The 20,556-nt window shown below is 40.8% G+C and overlaps 1 long non-coding RNA gene across 1 annotated transcript; it reads right to left on the bottom strand.

Moving 5' to 3' along the window:
* Window positions 1-14,935: 14,935 nt before the first annotated feature.
* Window positions 14,936-19,608, bottom strand: LOC123181450 (uncharacterized). Its single transcript, XR_006491735.1, has 3 exons — window positions 19,195-19,608; window positions 18,296-18,390; window positions 14,936-17,877 (listed from the first exon to the last, which is right to left on the bottom strand). It is a non-coding gene; the product is annotated as an uncharacterized lncRNA (long non-coding RNA).
* Window positions 19,609-20,556: the final 948 nt, after the last annotated feature.

Genomic DNA, 20,556 nt, shown 5'->3' with positions numbered 1-20,556 from the left:
TTTGAGTTCCGTTGCTTCGTTCAATTTGATTCTTTTTGCAAACCGGAGTTCTTAAGTTGAACTTTCTGGTTAGATCTCTTATTTTGAGTTTTATCTGTGCACCCTTGCTTGATTGCTTATGTATGTATTGTTTGTTTGTGATAGAGTACCCGGAGTGCGGAGCGTGCTACTACGAGTCTCTAGGTTTCACGGATCATCAGCAAGGCAAGTAACACTTTGATCATACCTCTTTACCACCCAGTTTTATTACATTAGAACAATCCTCAAACTATTGCATGATTAGGATCTGATTAAAATGTGGGTTTTGGGAAGTAGATGAGGTAGTACCTATTGCCCTGTTTATATCAAACCGTTGGGAGTTACTTCTATGTTTGCTTATATTGCTATGCTATGCTTGTAGACGTGGATTGGGTTTGAGTGAATTTTTCCATGACAGATGTGAGATTGTTAATTAATGGTTCAACTTAAGGTGGCTACTTTAATTTACATCTGGGTGGATTGAGGCACCTAAAGAACCCAGTGTTGCCTATATTTTTGGATATCCCGGAGTACCCGTGTGATCATCCTATGGACCGCCACCCAGACTCAAAGGGATCATGAGATTATTCATGCTAGAAACTTCCGTGTGCAGCCACAAGCTATTATGGGCTCTAGCATAGTTGAGTAGGTTACATGACCTCTTGAAGAGGTGGGCTAGCAGATGTAGGGGAAAGTAGGTGTAACTATCCACCCGGAGTAAAGAGTATTGTTTCTGAAAGACTGTGTCTCGGTCATCCGTTTCTCAAACACCATGTAGTGCGAGAAATCAAGCGGAGGCGATCGAGTCTTCTGGGGAAAAGTGCGCAAACCTCTGCAGAGTGTACAATCTAACCATGGTTAGCCGTGTCCCCGGTTATGGACATCTTGAGTATCTAGTTCTTGGATTATCATGTGAATCTCATCATCATGTTACTTAATTTAATTTGATTGGGTTAATCAGGTTCTTAATTGGGATTGAGTTGGAGGTACCTTCTCAATGTTTAACAACCACCATGATAATTAAATAAAATTTATTCCTTTGTGGTAGGGAAAAATTGGCTTTTCGCAAAACTATAACCATAGAGCTTTCCACCAGCCAAATATGCATGTAGTGATAGCATTATTCTGTTCATTACTCTCTATGTGTTACATTGCCAGCATATTCCATGTGTTGACCCGTTTTCGGGCTGCAACGTATCATGTTGCAGACTTTTCAGACGACGAGTAAGGTGCCATAGGTCGTGGTCTTATACTCAGTGATGCCGTTGGAGTTGATGGACTCACTTTATCTTCCAAGCCTTCCGCTGTTATCTTTTTAGATGGCCTTAAGCCGTATTTATGGTATTAAGTTCTCTTTTGACACATTCAATGTAATAAGTGTGTGATTGCTACTCTATTATAAATCCTTCAAGTACTGTGTGTGTCAGCATTACCGATCCAGGGATGACACTGATGCACAGAGACTAGACTGTTTGAGGTCTGGTCGCTACAACATGACACCTGGAGTGGTGCCATGGTATGGCCTCACCGTGCCCTGGTGAAAATTTGAGAATGTTTTCCTTATGTCGTCATGCGCGTATTTCATAAATCGAACCATCACCGAGTAAGTTTCATGGTTTCGAGGGGGAAATCACCAAGATTGAAGGGGGATCCAAATTGAAAGAAATATGCCCTAGAGGCAATAATAAAGTTGTTATTTATATTTCCTTATATCATGATAAATGTTTATTATTCATGCTAGAATATTATTAGCTGGAAACTTAGTACATGTGTGAATACATAGACAAAACAGAGTGTCCCTAGTATGCCTCTACTTGACTAGCTCGTTAATCAAAGATGGTTAAGTTTCCTGACCATAGACATGTGTTGTCATTTGATGAACGGGATCACATCATTAGAGAACGATGTGATGGACAAGACCCATCCCTTAGCTTAGCTGTATGATTATCTAGTTTTATTGCTATTGCTTTCTTCATGACTTATACATATTCCTTTGACTATGAGATTATGCAACCCCCAAATACCAGAGGAACACTTTGTGTGCTATCAAACGTTACAACATAACTGGGTGATTATAAAGATGCTCTACAGGTGTCTCCGAAGGTGTTTGTTGAGTTGGCATAGATCAAGATGAGGATTTGTCACTCCGTGTATCAGAGAGGTATCTCTGGGCCCTCTCGGTAATGCACATCACTATAAGCCTTGCAAGCAATGTGAATAACGAGTAAAGAGACTTGCCGATAACGAGATTGAACTAGGTATGATGATACCGACGATCGATCTCCGGCAAGTAACATACTGATGACAAAGGGAATAACATATGTTGTTATGCGGTTTGACCGATAAAGATCTTCGTAGAATATGTAGGAGCCAATATGAGAATCCAGGTTCCACTATTAGTTATTGACCTGAGATGTGTCCCGATCATGTCTACATAGTTCTCGAACCCGTAGGGTCTGCACGCTTAACGTTCGATGACGATTTGTATTATGAGTTATGTGTTTTGGTGACCGAAGTTTGTTTGGAGTCCCGGATGAGATCACGGACATGACGAGGAGTCTCGAAATAGTCGAGAATTAAAGATTGACATATTGGACGAAGGTATTCGGACACCGGAAAGGTTTCGGGATGTTTCGGATATTTATCAGGGAACCGAGGGGTTACCAGAACCCCCCGGGGAAGTTATGGGCCTTAATGGGCCATAAGGGAGTAGGAGAGGGCAGCCCGCAGGGTGCCCCCCCAATGGAGTCCGAATTGGACTAGGGGGAGGGGGCGCGGCCCCCTCTTTCCTCTCCCTCTCCTTCCCTCTTTCCCCCTCTTGGAATAGGAAAGGGAGTCCAACTAGGATTGGGAAAGATGTATGTGGTCCGATGAGTGTTGAGGCTCGCGGCGGGTATCGTTATTTTCTGACCTTCACAGATGATCTATGCAGATATGGGTATATCTACTTAATGAAACATAAGTCTGAAACATTTGAAAAGTTCAAAGAATTTCAGAGTGAAGTGGAAAATCATCATAACAAGAAAATAAAATTTCTACGATCTGATCGTGGAGGTGAATATTTGAGTTTGGTCTTCATTTGAAACAATGTGGAATAGTTTCGCAACTCACGCCACCTGGAACACCACAGCGTAATGGTGTGTCAGAACATCGTAACCGTACTTTATTAGGTATGGTGCAATCTATGATGTCTCTTACCGATTTACCGCTATCGTTTTGGGGTTATGCTTTAGAGATGGCTGCATTCACATTAAATAGGGCACCATCTAAATCTTTTGAGACGACACAATATGAACTGTGGTTTAGCAAGAAACCTAAGCTGTCGTTTCTTAAAGTTTGGGGCTGTGATGCTTATGTGAAAAAGCTTCAACCTGATAAGCTCGAACCCAAATTGGAGAAATGTGTCTTCATAGGATACCCAAAGGAGACTGTTGGGTACACCTTCTATCACAGATCCGAAGGCAAGATATTCGTTGCTAAGAATGGATCCTTCCTAGAGAAGGAGTTTCTCTCGAAAGAAGTGAGTGGGAGGAAAGTAGAACTTGATGAGGTAATTGTACCTTTTCCTGAATTGGTAAGTAGTTCATCACAGAAATCAGTTCCAGTGATTCCTACACCAATTAGTGAGGAAGCTAATGACGATGATCATGAAACTTCAGATCAAGTTACTACCGAACCTCGTAGGTCAACCAGAGTACGGTCCGCACCAGAGTGGTACGGGAATCCTGTTCTGGAAGTCATGTTACTAGACCATGACGAACCTACGAACTATGAGGAAGCGATGATGAGCCCAGATTCCGCGAAATAGCTTGAGGCCATGAAATCTGAGATGGGATCCATGTATGAAAACAATGTATGGACTTTGATTAACTTGCCCGATGATCAAGCAAAAGAAAATAAATGGATCTTCAAGAAGAAGACTGACGCTGACGGTAATGTTACTGTCTACAAAGCTCGACTTGTTGCGAAAGGTTTTCGACCAATTCAAGGAGTTGACTACGATGAGACCTTCTCACCCGTAGCGATGCTTAGGTCTGTCCGAATCATGTTAGCAATTGCCGCATTTTATGATTATGAAATTTGGCAAATGGATGTCAAAACTGCATTCCTTAATGGATATCTTAAAGAAGAGTTGTATATGATGCAACCAGAAGGTTTTGTCGATCCTAAAGGTGCTAACAAAGTGTGCAAGCTCCAGCGATCCATTTATGGATTAGTGCAAGCCTCTCGGAGTTGGAATATATGCTTTGATAGTGTGATCAAAACATATGGTTTTATACATACTTTTGGAGAAGCCGGTATTTACAAGAAAGTGAGTGGGAGCTATCTAGCATTTATAATATTATATGTGGATGACATATTGTTGATTGGTAATAATACAGAATTTCTGGATAGCATAAAAGGATACTTGAATAAGAATTTTTCAATGAAAGACCTCAGTCAAGCTGTTTTTATATTGGGCATCAAGATCTATAGAGATAGATCAAGACGCTTAATTGGACTTTCACAAAGCACATACCTTGATAAAGTTTTGAAGAAGTTCAAAAATGGACCAGTCAAAGAAAGGGCTCTTGCCTATGTTACAAGGTGTGAAGTTGAGTCAGACTCAATGCCCGACCACTGCAGAAGATAGAGAGAAAATGGAAGTCATTCCCTATGCCTCAGCCATAGCTTCTATCATGTATGCAATGCTGTGTACCAGACCTGATGTGTGCCTTGCTATAAGTTTAGCAGGGAGGTACCAAAGTAATCCAGGAGTGGATCACTGGACAGCGGTCAAGAACATCCTGAAATACCTAAAAAGGACTAAGGATATGTTTCTCGTTTATGGAGGTGACAAAGAGCTTGTCGTAAATGGTTACATCGATGCAAACTCTGACATGGATCCGGATGACTCTAAGTCACAAACCGGAACGTATTTATATTGAATAGTGGAGCTGTCAGTTGGTACAGTTCCAAGCAGAGCGTCGTGACGGGATCTAGGTGTGAAGTGGAGTGCATAGCTGCTTCGGAAGCAGCGAATGAAGAAGTCTAGATGAAGGAGTTCATATCCGATCTAGTTGTAATACCTAGTGTATCGGGTCCAACGAAAATCTTTTGTGACAATACTGGAGCAATTGCCTTGGCGAAGGAATCCAGATTTTACAAGAGAACTAAACACATCAAGAAACGCTTCAATTCCATCCGCGATCAAGTCAAGGAGGGAGACATAGAGATTTGCAAAATACATGCGGATCTGAATGTTGCAGACCCGTTGACTAAGCCTGTTCCACGAGCAAAACATGATCAGCACCAAGACTCCATGGGTGTTAGAATCATTACTATGTAATCTAGATTATTGACTCTAGTGCAAGTGGGAGACTGAAGGAAATATGCCCTAGAGGCAATAATAAAGTTCTTATTTATATTTCCTTATATCATGATAAATGTTTATTATTCATGCTAGAATTGTATTAACCGGAAACTTAGTACATGTGTGAATACATAGACAAAACAGAGTGTCCCTAGTATGCCTCTACTTGACTAGCCCATTAATCAAAGATGGTTAAGTTTCCTGACCATAGACACGTGTTGTCATTATATGAACGGGATCACATCATTAGAGAATGATGTGATGGACAAGACCCATCCGTTAGCTTAGCATTATGATCATTTAGTTTTATTGCTATTGCTTTCTTCATGACTTATACCGGAGGAACACTTTGTGTGCTATCAAATGTCATGACATAACTGGGTGATTATAAAAATGCTCTACAGGTGGCTTCAAAGGTGTTTGTTGAGTTGGCATAGATCAAGATTAGGATTTGTCATTCGGTGTATCGGAGAGGTATCTCTGGGCCCTCTCGATAATGCACATCACTATAAGCCTTGCAAGCAATGTGACTAATGAGTTAGTTACGGGATGATGCATTACGGAACGAGTAAAGAGACTTGCGGGTAACGAGATTGAACTAGGTATGATGATACCGATGATCGAATCTCGGGCAAGTAACATACCGATGACAAAGGGAATAACGTATGTTGCTATGCGGTTTGACCGATAAAGATCTTCGTAGAATATGTAGGAGCCAATATGAGCATCCAGGTTCCGCTATTGGTTATTGGCCTGAGATGTGTCTCGGTCATGTCTACATAGTTCTCGAACCCGTAGGGTCCACACGCTTAACGTTCGATGATGATTTGTATTATGAGTTATGTATTTTGGTGACCGGAGTTTGTTCGGAGTCCCGGATGAGATCATGGACATGACGAGGAGTCTTGAAATGGTCGAGAGGTAAAGATTGATATATTGGACGAAGGTATTCGGACACCGGAAAGGTTTTGGTATGTTTTAGATATTTATCGGGGAACCGAGGGGTTACTGGAACCCCCCGGGGAACTTATGGGTCTTAATTGGCCATAAGGGAGTAGGAGAGGGCAGCCCGCAGGGTGCCCCCCCAATGGAGTCCGAATTGGACTAGGGGGAGGGGGCGCGGCCCCCTCTTTCCTCTCCCCCTCCCTCTCCTTCCCTCTTTCCCCGTCTTGGAATAGGAAAGGAAGTCCAACTAGGATTGGGAATCCTAGTTGGGCTCCCCCTTGGCGCGCCCCCTCATGGCCGCTAGACTCCTCCCTCTCCTCCTTTATATACGGGGGCGGGGGGCACCCCAAAGGCACATCAATTGTCCCTTAGCCATGTGAAGTGCCCCCCTCCACAGTTTACCACCTCGGTCATATTGTCGTAGTGCTTAGGCGAAGCACTGCGCGGATCACATCACCAACACCGTCGCCACGCCGTCGTGCTGACGGAACTCTCCCTCGACCCTCTACTGGATCACGAGCTCGAGGGACGTCATCGAGCTGAATGTGTGCTGAAGACGGAGGTGCCGTATGTTCGGTACTTGGATCAGTTGGATCGTGAAGACGTTCGACTACATCAACCGCGTTAACATAACGCTTCCGCTTTCGGTCTACGAGGGTACGTGGACACATTCTCCCGGTCTCATTGCTATGCATCTCCTAGATAGATCTTGCGTGATCGTAAGAAATTTTTTAAAATTGCATGCAACGTTCCCCAACACAAATTTCCTTTGTCCTTTGTCCATGAGTTTTTTTCTGCGATGAACATACACCCTGCAAATCACCGTGTTCAAATTTGGCACTTTTTTGGGTTCATTTACCATATTTAGGGAATTATGTGCATTTTCTAGGCATTAATGCACATAATTCAAGTTCAAACAATCGGTGCATGAAAGGGTGCACAAGAACGGCCTGGAAAACCATGCTCGTGCCATTTAGTAAATTCTCATGCCTTTTACAAGGAATGGATAGATATTTGGATGAAATGTGTGGCAATAGTCAACCACAAATTTGTTTATTGGGTTTTCAACTATAGAAAAAATGAAATAAATGCTTGAAAAACATGATGCCTAGCATGGTGCCATGGTATGACCTCACCGTCCCTGGTAAAAATTTGAGAAGGTTTGGCTTATGACGTCATGCACGCCCTTCATAAATCGAACCATCACCGAGGAAGTTACATGCTTTCGAGAGGGAAATCACCAAGATTGAAGGGGAATCCAAATTACCGTCCTAGTTTGTCATTCAGTTTTTTCCAACGATCAACATACCGCCTCAAATGCAACTTGTTCAAATTTGACTTTTTTCCGGGCTCATTAACCATATTTAGGGGATTATTTTCATTTTCTAGGCATTAATGCACATAACTCAAATTCGAACAATCGGCGCATGAAAAGGTGCACAAGAATGTTCTGGAAAACCATGCTCGTGCTATTTAGTACATTCTCATGCCTTCCACAAGGAATGAGCAGATATTTCAAGGAAATGTGTGGCAATAGTCAACCATAAACGCGTCGTTTACTGGGTTAACAACTATACAAAAATGAAATACATGCTTGGAAAACATGACGCCTGGCATGGTGCCATGGTATGACCTCGCCGTGCGCTGGTAAAAATTTGAGAATTTTTTCCTTATGTCATCATGCACACCTTTCATAAATCGAACCATCACCGAGGAAGTTCCATGGTTACGAGGGGGAAATCACCAAGATTGAAGGGGGATCCAAATTTCCTTTGTCCTTTGTCCATGACTTTTTTTCAACGATGAACATACACCCTGCAAATCACCGTCTTCAAATTTGGCACTTTTCCGGGTTCATTTACCATATTTAGGGGATTGTGTGCATTTTCTTGGCATTAATGCACATAATTCAAGTTCAAACAATCGGTGCATGAAAGGGTGCACAAGAACGGCCTGGAAAACCATGCTCGTGCCATTTAGTAAATTCTCATGCCTTTTATAAGGAATGGACAGATATTTCGATGAAATGTGTGGCAATAGTCAACCACAAACGTTTGTCTATTGGGTTTTCAACTATAGAAAAATGAAATAAATGCTTGAAAAACATGACGCCTGGCATGGTGCCATGGTATGACCTCACCGTGCACTGGTAAATATTTGCGAAGGTTTGGCTTATGTCGTCATGCACGCCCTTCATAAATCGAGCCATCACCGAGGAAGTTCCATGCTTTCGAGAGGGAAATCAACAAGATTGAAGGAGAATCCAAATTTTCGTCCTAGTTTGTCATTCAGTTTTTTTCCAACGATCAACATACCGCCTCAAATGCAACTTGTTAAAATTTGTCATTTTTCTGGGCTCATTTACCATATTTAGGGGATTATTTGCATTTTCTAGGCATTAATGCACATAATTCAAATTCGAACAATCGGTGCATGAAAAGGTGCACAAGAACGTTCTGCAAAACCATGCTCATGCTATTTAGTAATTCTCATGCCTTTTACAAGGAATAGGCAGATATTTCAAGGAAATGTGTGGCAATAGTCAACCATAAACGCGTCGTTTACTGGGTTAACAAATATACAAAAATGAAATACATGCTTGGAAAATATGATGCCTGGGGTGGTGCGGGGTATGGCCTCACCATGCCCTGGTAAAAATTTGAGAATATTTTCTTATGCCGGCATGCACGCCTTTCATGCATCGAACCATCACCGAGGAAGTTCCATGCTTTCGAGGGGGAAATCGCCAAGATCGAAGGGGGATCCAAATTTCCTTTGTCACTTTGTCCATGAGTTTTTTTCTACAATGAACATACACCCTGCAAATCACCATTTTCAAATTTGGCACTTTTCCGGGTTCATTTACCATATTTAGGGGATTGTGTGCATTTTTTAGGCATTAATGCACATAATTCAAGTTCAAACAATCGATCCATGAAAGGGTGCACAAGAACGGCTGGAAAACCATGCTCGTGCTATTTAGTAAATTCTCATGCCTTTTACGTGGAATGGACAGATATTTTGATGAAATGTGTGGCAATAGTCAACCACAAACATTTGTTTATTGGGTTTTCAACTATAGAAAAAAAGAAATAAATGCTTGAAAAACATGACGCCTGGCATGGTGCCATGGTATGACCTCAACTTGCCTTGGTAAAAATTTGAGAAGGTTCGGCTTATGCCATCATGCACGCCTTTCAAAAATCGAACCATCACCGAGGAAGTTTCATGGTTTCGAGGGGGAAATCTCCAAGGTTGAAGGGGGATCCAAATTTCCTTTGTCCTTTGTCCATGAGTTTTTTTCTACGATGAACATACACCCTGCAAATCACCGTCTTCAAATTTGGCACTTTTCCGGGTTCATTTGCCATATTTAGGGTATTATGTGCATTTTCTAGGCATTAATGCACATAATTCAAGTTCAATCAATCGGTGCATGAAAGGGTGCACAAGAACGGCCTGGAAAACCATGCTCGTGCCATTCAGTAAATTCTAATGCCTTTTACAAGGAATGGACAGATATTTGGATGAAATGTGTGGCAATAGACAACCACGAACGTCTGTTTATTCGGTTTTCAGCTATAGAAAAATTGAAATAAATGCTTGAAAAACATGACGCCTAGCATGTTGCCATGGTATGACCTCACCGTGCCCTGGTAAAAATTTGAGAAGGTTTGGCTTATGTCGTCATGCACGCCCTTCATAACTCGAACCATCACCGAGGAAGTTCCATGCTTTCGAGAGGGAAATCACCAAGATTGAAAGGGAATCTAAATTTCCGTCCTAGTTTGCCATTCGGTTTTTTCCAATGATTAACATACTGCTTGAAATGCAACGTGTTCAAATTTGACTTTTTTCCTAGCTCATTTACCATATTTAGGGGATTATTTTCATTTTCTAGGCATTAATGCACATAATTCAAATTCAAACAATCGGTGCATGAAAAGGTGCACAAGAATGTTCTAGAAAACCATGCTCGTGCTATTTAGTACATTCTCATGCCTTCTACAAGGAATGAGCAGGTATTTCAAGGAAATGTGTGGCAATAGTCAATCATAAACCCGTCGTTTACTGGGTTAACAACTATACAAAAATGAAATACATGCTTGGAAAACATGACGCCTGGCGTGGTCCCATGGTATGGCCTCACCGTGCCCTGGTAAATATTTAAGAATGTTTTCCTTATGTCGTCATGCACGCCTTTCATAAATCGAACCATCCCCGAGGAAGTTCCATGGTTTTGGAGGGAGAAATCACCAAGATTGAAGGGGGATCCAAATTTCCTTTGTCCTTTGTCCATGAGTTTTTTTCTACGATTAACATACACCCTGCAAATCATCATGTTCAAATTTGGCACTTTTTCGGGTTCATTTACCTTATTTAGGGGATTATGTGCATTTTCTAGGCATTAATGCACATCATTCAAATTCAAACAATTGGTGCATGAAAGGGTGCACAAGAACGGCCTGGAAAACCATGCTCGTGCCATTTAGTAATTTCTCATGCCATTTACAAGGAATGGACAGATATTTCGATGAAATGTGTGACAATAGTCAAACACAAACATTTGTTTATTGGGTTTTCAACTATAGAAAAAATGAAATAAATGCTTGAAAAACATGATGCCTAGCATGGTGCCATGGTATGACCTCACTGTGCACTGGTAAAAATTTGAGAAGGTTTGGCTTATGGCATCATGCACGCCCTTCATAAATCGAACCATCACCGAGGAAGTTTCATGCTTTCGAGAGGGAAATCACCAGGATTGAAGGGGAATCCAAATTTCTGTCCTAGTTTGTCATTCAGTTTATTTTCAACAATCAACATACCGCCTCAAGTGCAACGTGTTCAAATTTGACATTTTTCCGGGCTCATTTACCGTATTTAGGGGATTATTTGCATTTCTAGGCATTAATGCACAGATTTCAAATTTGAACAATCGGTGCATGAAAAGGTGCACAAGAACGTTCTGGAAAACCATGCTCGTGCTATTTAGTACATTCTCATGCCTTTTACAAGGAATGGGCAGATATTTCAAGGAAATGTGTAGCAATAGTCAACCATAAACGCGTCGTTTACTAGGTTAACAACTATACAAAAATGAAATACATGCTTGGAAAACATGACGCCTGGCGTGGTGCCATGGTATGGCCTCACGATGCCCTGGTAAAAATTTGAGAATGTTTTCCCTATGTCGTCATGCACGCCTTTCATAAATCGAACCATCCCCGAGGAAGTTCCATGCGTTCGAGGGGGAAATCACCAAGGTTGAAGGGGGGGTCCAAATTTCATTTGTCCTTTGTCCATGAGTTTTTTCTACGATGAACATACACCCTACAAATCACGGTGTTCAAATTTGGCACTGTTCCGGGTACCATATTTAGGGGATTACGTGCATTTTCTAGGCATTAATGCACATAATTCAAGTTCAAACAAATGCACTAGAACGACCTACAAAACCATGCTCGTGCCATTTAGTAAATTCTCATGCCTTTTGCAAGGAATGGACATATTTTTTGATGAAATGTGTGGCAATAGTCAACCACAAACGTTTGTTTATTGGGTTTTCAACTATAGAAAAATGAAATAAATGCTTGAAAAACATGACGTCAGGCATGGTGCCATGGTATGACCTCACTATGCCTTGGTAAAAATTTGAGAAGGTTTGGCTTATGTCATCATGCACGCCCTTCATAAATCGAACCATCACCGAGGAAGTTCCATGATTTCGAGAGGGAAATCACCAAGATTGAAGGGGAATCCAAATTTTCTTCGTTCTTTGCCTTAGAGTTTTTCTACGACGAACATACACCCTGTAAATCACCGTGCTCAAATTTGGCATTTTTCCAGGCTCATTTACCATATTTAGGGGATTATGTGCATTTTCTAGGCATTTAGCGCATATAAATCCAATCCAGCTACAGCTGCATGGGTGTGATGTGAGGGACGTGGATTGTCGTTCGATCGCGGTGCATCCTATGGTGCACACATGCGATCCGCGTGGCTGGGGTTCCGGCCAATCATAACACAACACACAATAGGCTCAGCGCACACTGTTTTCGGAAGCGACGGAGATGAACTGTGTGCGATAACACTACCAAAAAATACACTTCTGTGATGATACGTGTTTGTCATAGTAGGTCACGTTTTCTGTCATGCATGTACATCGATGATGATTTTATGACAGAATCAAGATACTCATACCTGTGTTGTCGTAGAAGTGTTCCATGACATTACCAAAATTATCATCACGGAAGTGTCCACTTCCATGACGATAAATTGTGCGTCATAGAAGTGCTTTCGTCAAGGGTGACCGACACGTGGTGTCGACCGTAATGGGTCGCCGTTAAGCTATCGGGTCCAGTTTTGGATCCGATAACCCATTAATAGCCCGGACCAATGGCCGGAGGAAACATGTGTTGGCTCACCGTTGGGACAGATGTCATCCACTCATTGGACAGGAGGCGCCTATTCGTCGACACGTGGCACGGCCCAACAGAGGCCCATTCCGGTGAAAAGACCGGCCCAGCTAAAGGCCCACCATGTTTTTTCAGACACTAGTGGGCTGGCCCGTTAACAACCTGCCATGTTTTGGGTCAAATTGAGGCCCATACCAGATCAGCCCGTTCACAGCCTGCCGTGTTTTGGGCCAAATTACGGCCCATATCAGATTAGGCCCGTTAACAGGCCACTGTTCTTTTGGGCCATTCTAAGACAGGTTTGTATTTCAACCTATTAAATGCCCGTTTACCAGTTCGGCCCGATAATAGTTTCGGCCTGTTAGCGGCCCGTGGTGCATCTAGGACGTTGTCAGCCCAGTTTAACTTTAGGCCATTTAACGGCCCATGCAGAAACTGGGCTATTTCTTGTCCAAAGTAACTTTAGGCCTCTTAACGGCCCGTTGTCTTCGTGGATAAATTTCAGCCCAACTGGCCTATCGGCCTGTTAATGGCCCGTGTAACAGTTGGGCCTAATAACAGCCCGCGTTGAATCCGGCCTGCTTGCAGCCCATCTGATAATGGCCCGTGACACTTTTAGGCCTATGGCCCGCGTAGATATCGGCCTGCTTAAAGCCCATAAATTTATTGGGCCAAACAGGCCCGAGATATATTTTGGCATGTTAACTGCTCCTCCTATTTGGGCCAAACATGGGCCTTAGGCATTTTCGGCATGTATTGGCCCGTGAATTTTTCGGCTCAACGCTAGCCCAATCTAGATTTTAGCCTGTTAAAAGTCCATGGTATTCTCTGGCCCAGCTGGCCAGAACTTTACTCGGCCTGTTAAGGCGGGAAACTACTATAGGTTTAGACCTGCTAATGGCCCAAGATGATTATAGGCCCATGTTTTGGCCCATATGAGTAACGGGCCAGCCGGAAGACCGACAACACTGAGATCCACTGAACCTTCCGGCCTATATTACAGCATACCGACCAAAGAATAAACCTAGACTATACAATAAAGAAATTACGGCATATTACATCCACTGGGAATCAAAGTTCGCTACCTGTGATAATAAAGCGCAACGTGACCGCGGATTACATACACTGGACATCAAAGGTCGCCACCAGTGCATATAAACACGCCGACAAAAGAATATACAAAACTGAGAGCACTTCAGAAGGCACTAGGCCTGACCAGGACGGGCCCCTCAAGCAGCCGAACAAGCTGATGAGACCTCAGTTGTGTCAACGATAGATGCTCCATCCCTAGCTGTATGGCACCATAGTGCACAAGGCGCCTCTGACATCTTCATTGCATCTTTGACTTCAAGTCGGAGCTGAGCTGAAGCAAGCCTTTCCGCTTTAAGTTGAGACTGAAGAATTCGAACTCATTGAGGCAGCGACTGCACAGAGGTTGTCTCACACCTGCTGGTGAGTAGCTTCAACTCGCTGTCTTCATCAAGACAGGACCTTGGGGTCATCTCGCTGTCCTCAATATGGTTTGGCTCGCTGTCTTCCCTAAAGTTCTGCCTGGCATAAGAGATACGACTCTGAAAGAGAAACAAGAAGACACGTAACAGGTTTCACAATTATATAAGCAAATAAATGGATCTGTTCTGCATAAGGAACATGTTTTTACAACTACAATTTAAAACTGATAGTTGTTGCAAACATTCAATCAGATGTAAACAGCAAAGTAAACAGCAGTGGAGGAAATGATGCCTATCCAAATCTATACTAGAACAAAGTTTAAAGGCTTGAGAAGGATGAACTTACATTACATGTTAACACGGGCTGGACAAAGCCCTTCTCCATGTTGATGAAAGGATAATTCAATAAATTCTTTAAAGAAAATTCTTTATAAGTGTTGCCATCTATCTATCTATTATATAATTAAAGCGTAAGTAAAATAAGCCGCCACGTTGATCCGCATAAGTTAAAATTATCTAATCCGTTAGATTGTAATATTAACAGCCTTGATTTAAAATCCACGCGTAACCGAGAATAATTTGTTTGTCACATACGTGCATAGAACGGACCAACACGTGTAGTGCATAGCACAGGCCCAAGCATACAAGTGTCATGTTGGAATCATAATAGAGAAAAAAAATAACACGGAGCGAACCATACAAGGGTCAGGATAGGAAAATTTCTGCATCCATGGAAACATCTACTAGCCTGAAACGTCCTCACGTGAAGCCATAAAAAAAATTAATGGGTCAAAGATTACCAAAAATAGTAGTCAAACCTAAACAAATAAGGACAACCACCAGATCTCACATCATGGAAGTTCAAGAAAGGAACGAATACATACAAGATTTCCACACGACCTCTCCCACCTCAACCTATATAAACAAGTATAGTCGGCCGCACAAGCACACAACAAACAATTAGAAATTGACCACCACCACGACCCCACATGAAAGACACGACTCGCCGGCCATAGAGATTGAAGTTTACATAGGTAGCACGAGAAGCCACATCGAGCCGCTTCACTCACATCCGACGAAGTCACGCGAAAGCCCACCGACTACTGACAAAGCCAAGCCCAACAGGCCCAATAGCTCCAGTCGACATCAGAAGAAGCGACGCTTCACTAGACGTCCGACGAAGTCACGCCAACGCCCGCCGACACCCGACAAAGCCAAGCCCAATTGCTCCAATCGGATTTGGTAATTGTTATTTAGCAAGATTTTTTATAATCTTCATAAATACTAATATCAATACTATATCAATTGACAAATTGTTTCCTATTGATTTTGAAGACATAACACTATGGCATACAAGAAGTCGAACGACTAAACTACAAGGGGACAGAACTGGAACATTCAAGTGAAAGTAATGAGAATTTGGGATTCAATCAACCCTACTACCGATGAACTTATTAGCCTGGATATGATACTCATGGATGAGCAGGTCTATTTGTCAATATAGCTAACTGGAATTTTTCTGTCAGATTAAGCAACAGTCACTAACCATACTTGATTGTTTTGACAGGGTGAAACAATCCATGCTACTATCTGGAAGAATCTAATAGACACTTTTAGATCAAAGATCAAAGAGAAATCTATTTATGCATTCAGCAATTGTAAGGTTGTGGAATCCACAAAATACAAGCCAGTCGGCAATGAAATTAAAATATTTTTTGCATGCAATACAAAGGTAAAGGAGATAAAAGGGTCTTCAGAAGTTTTTCCAGATTATTGCTTCGAGTTTGCTACCATGGACACACTTGAAGAAAGGGCAGAAAAAGATACACAATGCTGGGGTATGTTTATAGTTGTATGACTTCCAAATAATTGATATTTCTAAATGTTATATCACTAATCTCCAAATGCACAGATGTCATTGGACTACTAACAAAAATGAAGCCCGTGGAGACAAGAATGACAAAAAAGAACCCACAACCCTCATATATCCGCGAGATTGAAATTCTATTGCTAGAGTAAGTGCATATGCATGTCTGAAATTAAACCAAGTCTTCCCCATGTGTTTAGCACTAACTTCTTTGGTTAAATTCTTCAGGGGTGATAAAATCAGAATCACATTGTGGGGAAAGTTTGCTAATTTTTTGACTAAGGATGTAATCGGCAACCAAACTGTCATTATTATTACATCAACGATGGTGCAGAGATTCAATGGTAAGTCCATAACTCTTAGATGCTATTCTTATCATTTACAAATTCTAATTGATTGATTAAATAGGTTTGTGCCTAAAGTCAACCAGTGCCACAAAAATATATATAGATCCGGATACACCAGAAACACAAGAACTTCTTGAAAGGTATGAAACACTAACAATTTATATTTTTCACTCATGAATAGTGACTGATGTTGAGTCAAGATTGCATATTCTTTTTTACTTCATATATGCACAGGAACTCAACACAAGAAACCTTAACAAAAATGATGAGTATAGACAAAAGTAATCAAGAACATTACAAGAACTTAATACAATGAGGCATGGAAACCAGCAAGACCAGGTAATTCATCGGAATTCCAATAAATGATATCATCAATCTTCATGATAATGAGTTAAGACCTGTCTTGACAATTCATTCAATATTAGTTAAAATATGTCGCTTAATCACCCACCCCCACCCAATGCTAACATTTATTATTGATTTTTAGGATTTTGTGTTCACACCGATAGCTACAGTAGATCAGTTGCAAGAAAATATTCTATGGTGGTACATGTCATGTGATAAATGTCACAAATTGGTTACCAAGGAAACCAACAAGTACTATTGCAAGAGTGGTGGTATATATATATCCAGAAAAGGTCACACCTCGGTAAGCATATTATATTACTAAAATATGAACACGAACAGTTATATTATATTTACTCTCGACTAACATGAATGGTATGTTAGGTATCATATTCGGCTCCAAATTAGTGACCATACGTCTACTACAAGTCGCACATTATTTGACGAGGAGGCTACAAGATTTCTTAATACATCTACATCTAACTTGCTGGACTTGCTGGATGGAAAATCGGAAGAAGCGCCAAAGATTATTCAACAAATATGTGGAAAAAAAACTTATATTTCGATTCAAACTCAATGATAGTAATCTCACATTTGGCACACAAAACTATGCAGTAAAAAGAACATTTGTGCCTGATGATAGGCTTGAAATGCTCTACTTGAACGATAAAGCCAAGGAGGAAAGGTTCGTTACCTTTGTTTCAAAAATAAAGTACCATCTTTAGAATTCCATGACTAATTGATCTTACATTTGTTGCACCGGAATTGATGGATGATGATGTGGACACCATGGTAATGAAGAAGCAAAACATGCCAGATAAAAAGGTGATTGATTTTTTGACTACACACACTTCAAATTTTAGAGATGTGTATAATTTTTAAAATATATATGTATGCAGTCATAGAATAATAAATTTTCACCTTCCTGCGAACTGGTGCCTGTGAGAGAGGAGCTGCGTGACAGCAATGGTTCTACATTAGACAGAGACAAGCTTCAAGAAAAAATATCATCATCATCATCACGTGAGCTCCGTAGTGGCAATAAAAGGAGACTAAGATCTGTTGCAATATCAGATGACTCAGAAGATGAATGCACTGAGACAAATTTGCCAGAACAAAAGAAAAAAGGTGTCTGCAAGAACAAGAAGCATGTTAGTGCAAAATCGAAAAATACAGTGCATGAAGATGAAGATGAAGTACGGAAAGAAAGGCCCACGAGAACAAGGATGTTGTCTAGATAATAGTTGGATTAGTAGGTTATGAAATAAATATCATGGCAGTTTATCTGTATCGACCAAGATATGTCCATGTAGTTTCCTTTATGTAAATGCTATTTTAGACAAATCTGTACGAGGACAGCACAATAGATAGGAACATACTACAAGACTATAGTTTGACGGTTATGATTTACTTTACAATTTGAAGAAACTATACTTGGGCAACTCTATATGAGAAGACCAGAGTTTGACGCATTATGATTCACTTCACAATTTGAAGAAACTATACTTTGGCAAATCTATATGAGGCCAGCACAATGGACATGACCATACCTTGCTTCAGTAACTTGATAGTAGATCCGGATATAAGCAAATGAAGGTCCTCTATGCTGTTGTACAGACCGCTAGCTTTGCCCAGCAACACCATTCTAACCAAAAAAAAAATCCCACATTTAAACTAAGCAGCAAAGTTAATCCAATATCTAATCACATTAATTGATTAGGTGACTAAAAACTTGTTGGCAACTGGAAGATTGTTTCTCGGTTACTTGATAGGGTGACCAGAGGTTACTTGAGAAAATTCTGCATGCGAGCTTCTGCTCAACAAACCTATACCCAAATTAATATCCAAGGTGCCATATTAACACACAAAAGGTAATCTAATTACCAAAGCATAGCAGAATAATCCATCAAATAATTTTGGCAAAAGCTTTTTAAAAACTCAAATAGCATGAAAATACATGGATACAAGACTATCAAAAGCAGTTCATATTGTAAGTTTTACAAATACGGTCAGACATGCACTTCTTTCAGTTAATTTTTCTTCGTAACAAAACATCTATCTCATAAGGCCTTTGCAGTTTATAAGAAAATAATGAAAATAATCTTATTGGCACATCAGAACGAACTTCGGTTAATAAAGCCTTTTTTCAAATAAAAGGCAACATGAATAAATTATTTCTTGCTAAGAGCAAATTAAAAATACTATGTAGTAAAACACTCCTACGGATAAAATACAAGAAATAATCTTCATTACAAAGGATGCATATCATCAGTTGGAACTTATTTGGCAGTAGTCTGGCAACACCAGCAATGAGGAGGTCAGCATCTCACGCTCGTGTGTTGCTATTTGTATTCCATGATCTACTTATACTAAGGTTTCACCATTGCCCCTATATAATACCTATAGATATATGAGGACAATAGCAGCAATCCCAAACTCTCTCCCGTACCTCAGTTGTCAGATCCAACAATTCACCATTAGGGGGTGACTCTGTCAGTTCCCACACAGCCTCCTCCACGGGGCCAAACTGAAGCACCTTTGCCATAAACCTCTAGCCATCGGCCATGAAGAGCTTGAGCAGTGCAGCCGCCGTGTTTTACCTGCTAATCCCCATGGCCGCTCTGCCAGACTCGACGAGGTCTTCGAGGATCCACATCCTTGAGAACACGACGAACGCGTCCCCGCACTACACGCAATGACCGACTGCGCCAATACCTGAAGACAAATTCAAAGAAATGAATGGAGAAGTGGAGATGGCTTGGGAATTAGTTCCATGATGGAAAGCAACGAGATCCTCATTAGCCGGCTAATCGGAAAAGGTGGTGCATGCGAATGGATAAGGATGTTGTTGGGGATCGACTGAGCTACAAGAGAGGAGTCCTACGCGTGGATGTTGACCAGTCCGGGTTGTTTATACAAGTTGGTCATTTTCTAAATGACTAACATGGGCCTGATTTCCAAAAAAAAGGACTAACATGGGCCTCATCATAACCGCTGTGCCTGATTTACAACTAAGAAGCGTCGTACATATGTTCCAAACAAAATGGCGTACATACCTTCAAAGGAAAAAAAGGACGCACATTCCTTATAAAAAATGATGGGATGGGGAGCACGTCATACAATTTCTTTTTTAAATGAAGCACGTTCTACATAGTTTTGACTAAACTGACATGGGTAAAAAATAAAGATGCAACTTATATTAAAATTCTTATTATACTATTGGGTAGAATTGCTCCATAATTTCATACAAATTAGGTGGATCATACACGTATAGTTCTAGAACAAATAAGAAATAAATGGACAGAAGATCTAACATATAATAGATAGGTAATTTAAATAAAAACAACCGCATGTATGAAGCTAAATAAAATACTACTACATAAGAAGGTTTCAAAAAACAATCATTTAAATATTTCGTGCGTGTCACAAGAAAAATTCAACGTGTTTGAAAAAATTAAATGTGAATAATTTATCAAAAATATAAAATCTATAAAATCTACATTATATTGCCAACGCCATGCACAGTTTTCTATTTCTTCATCAATCTAATTATTACCATGTGTATCTTCCACTTAAAATAATATGCGTGTAAATCGCTACAGGAGTCTCATCACATATGAACTTGCGCCAATGAAATAAAACCGAACCGGACAAATTAGTTATTTTCCGTTTCGGGGATGATAATAGTCACTTAAAATGGACCGAACAGTATAGTTTTCTACGAAAAACACATCGCAAAGACTGGCATATGTCATCCTATTATGTAAACTACCTTTAAATAAACAAACTAAAAAATACAAAACAACAACAA

Source organism: Triticum aestivum, chromosome 1D (assembly GCF_018294505.1).
Source record: "Triticum aestivum cultivar Chinese Spring chromosome 1D, IWGSC CS RefSeq v2.1, whole genome shotgun sequence".
NCBI lineage: Eukaryota > Viridiplantae > Streptophyta > Magnoliopsida > Poales > Poaceae > Triticum > Triticum aestivum.
Note: the sequence above shows the minus strand (reverse complement) of the source record. Positions and strands in the feature narration are given on the sequence as shown.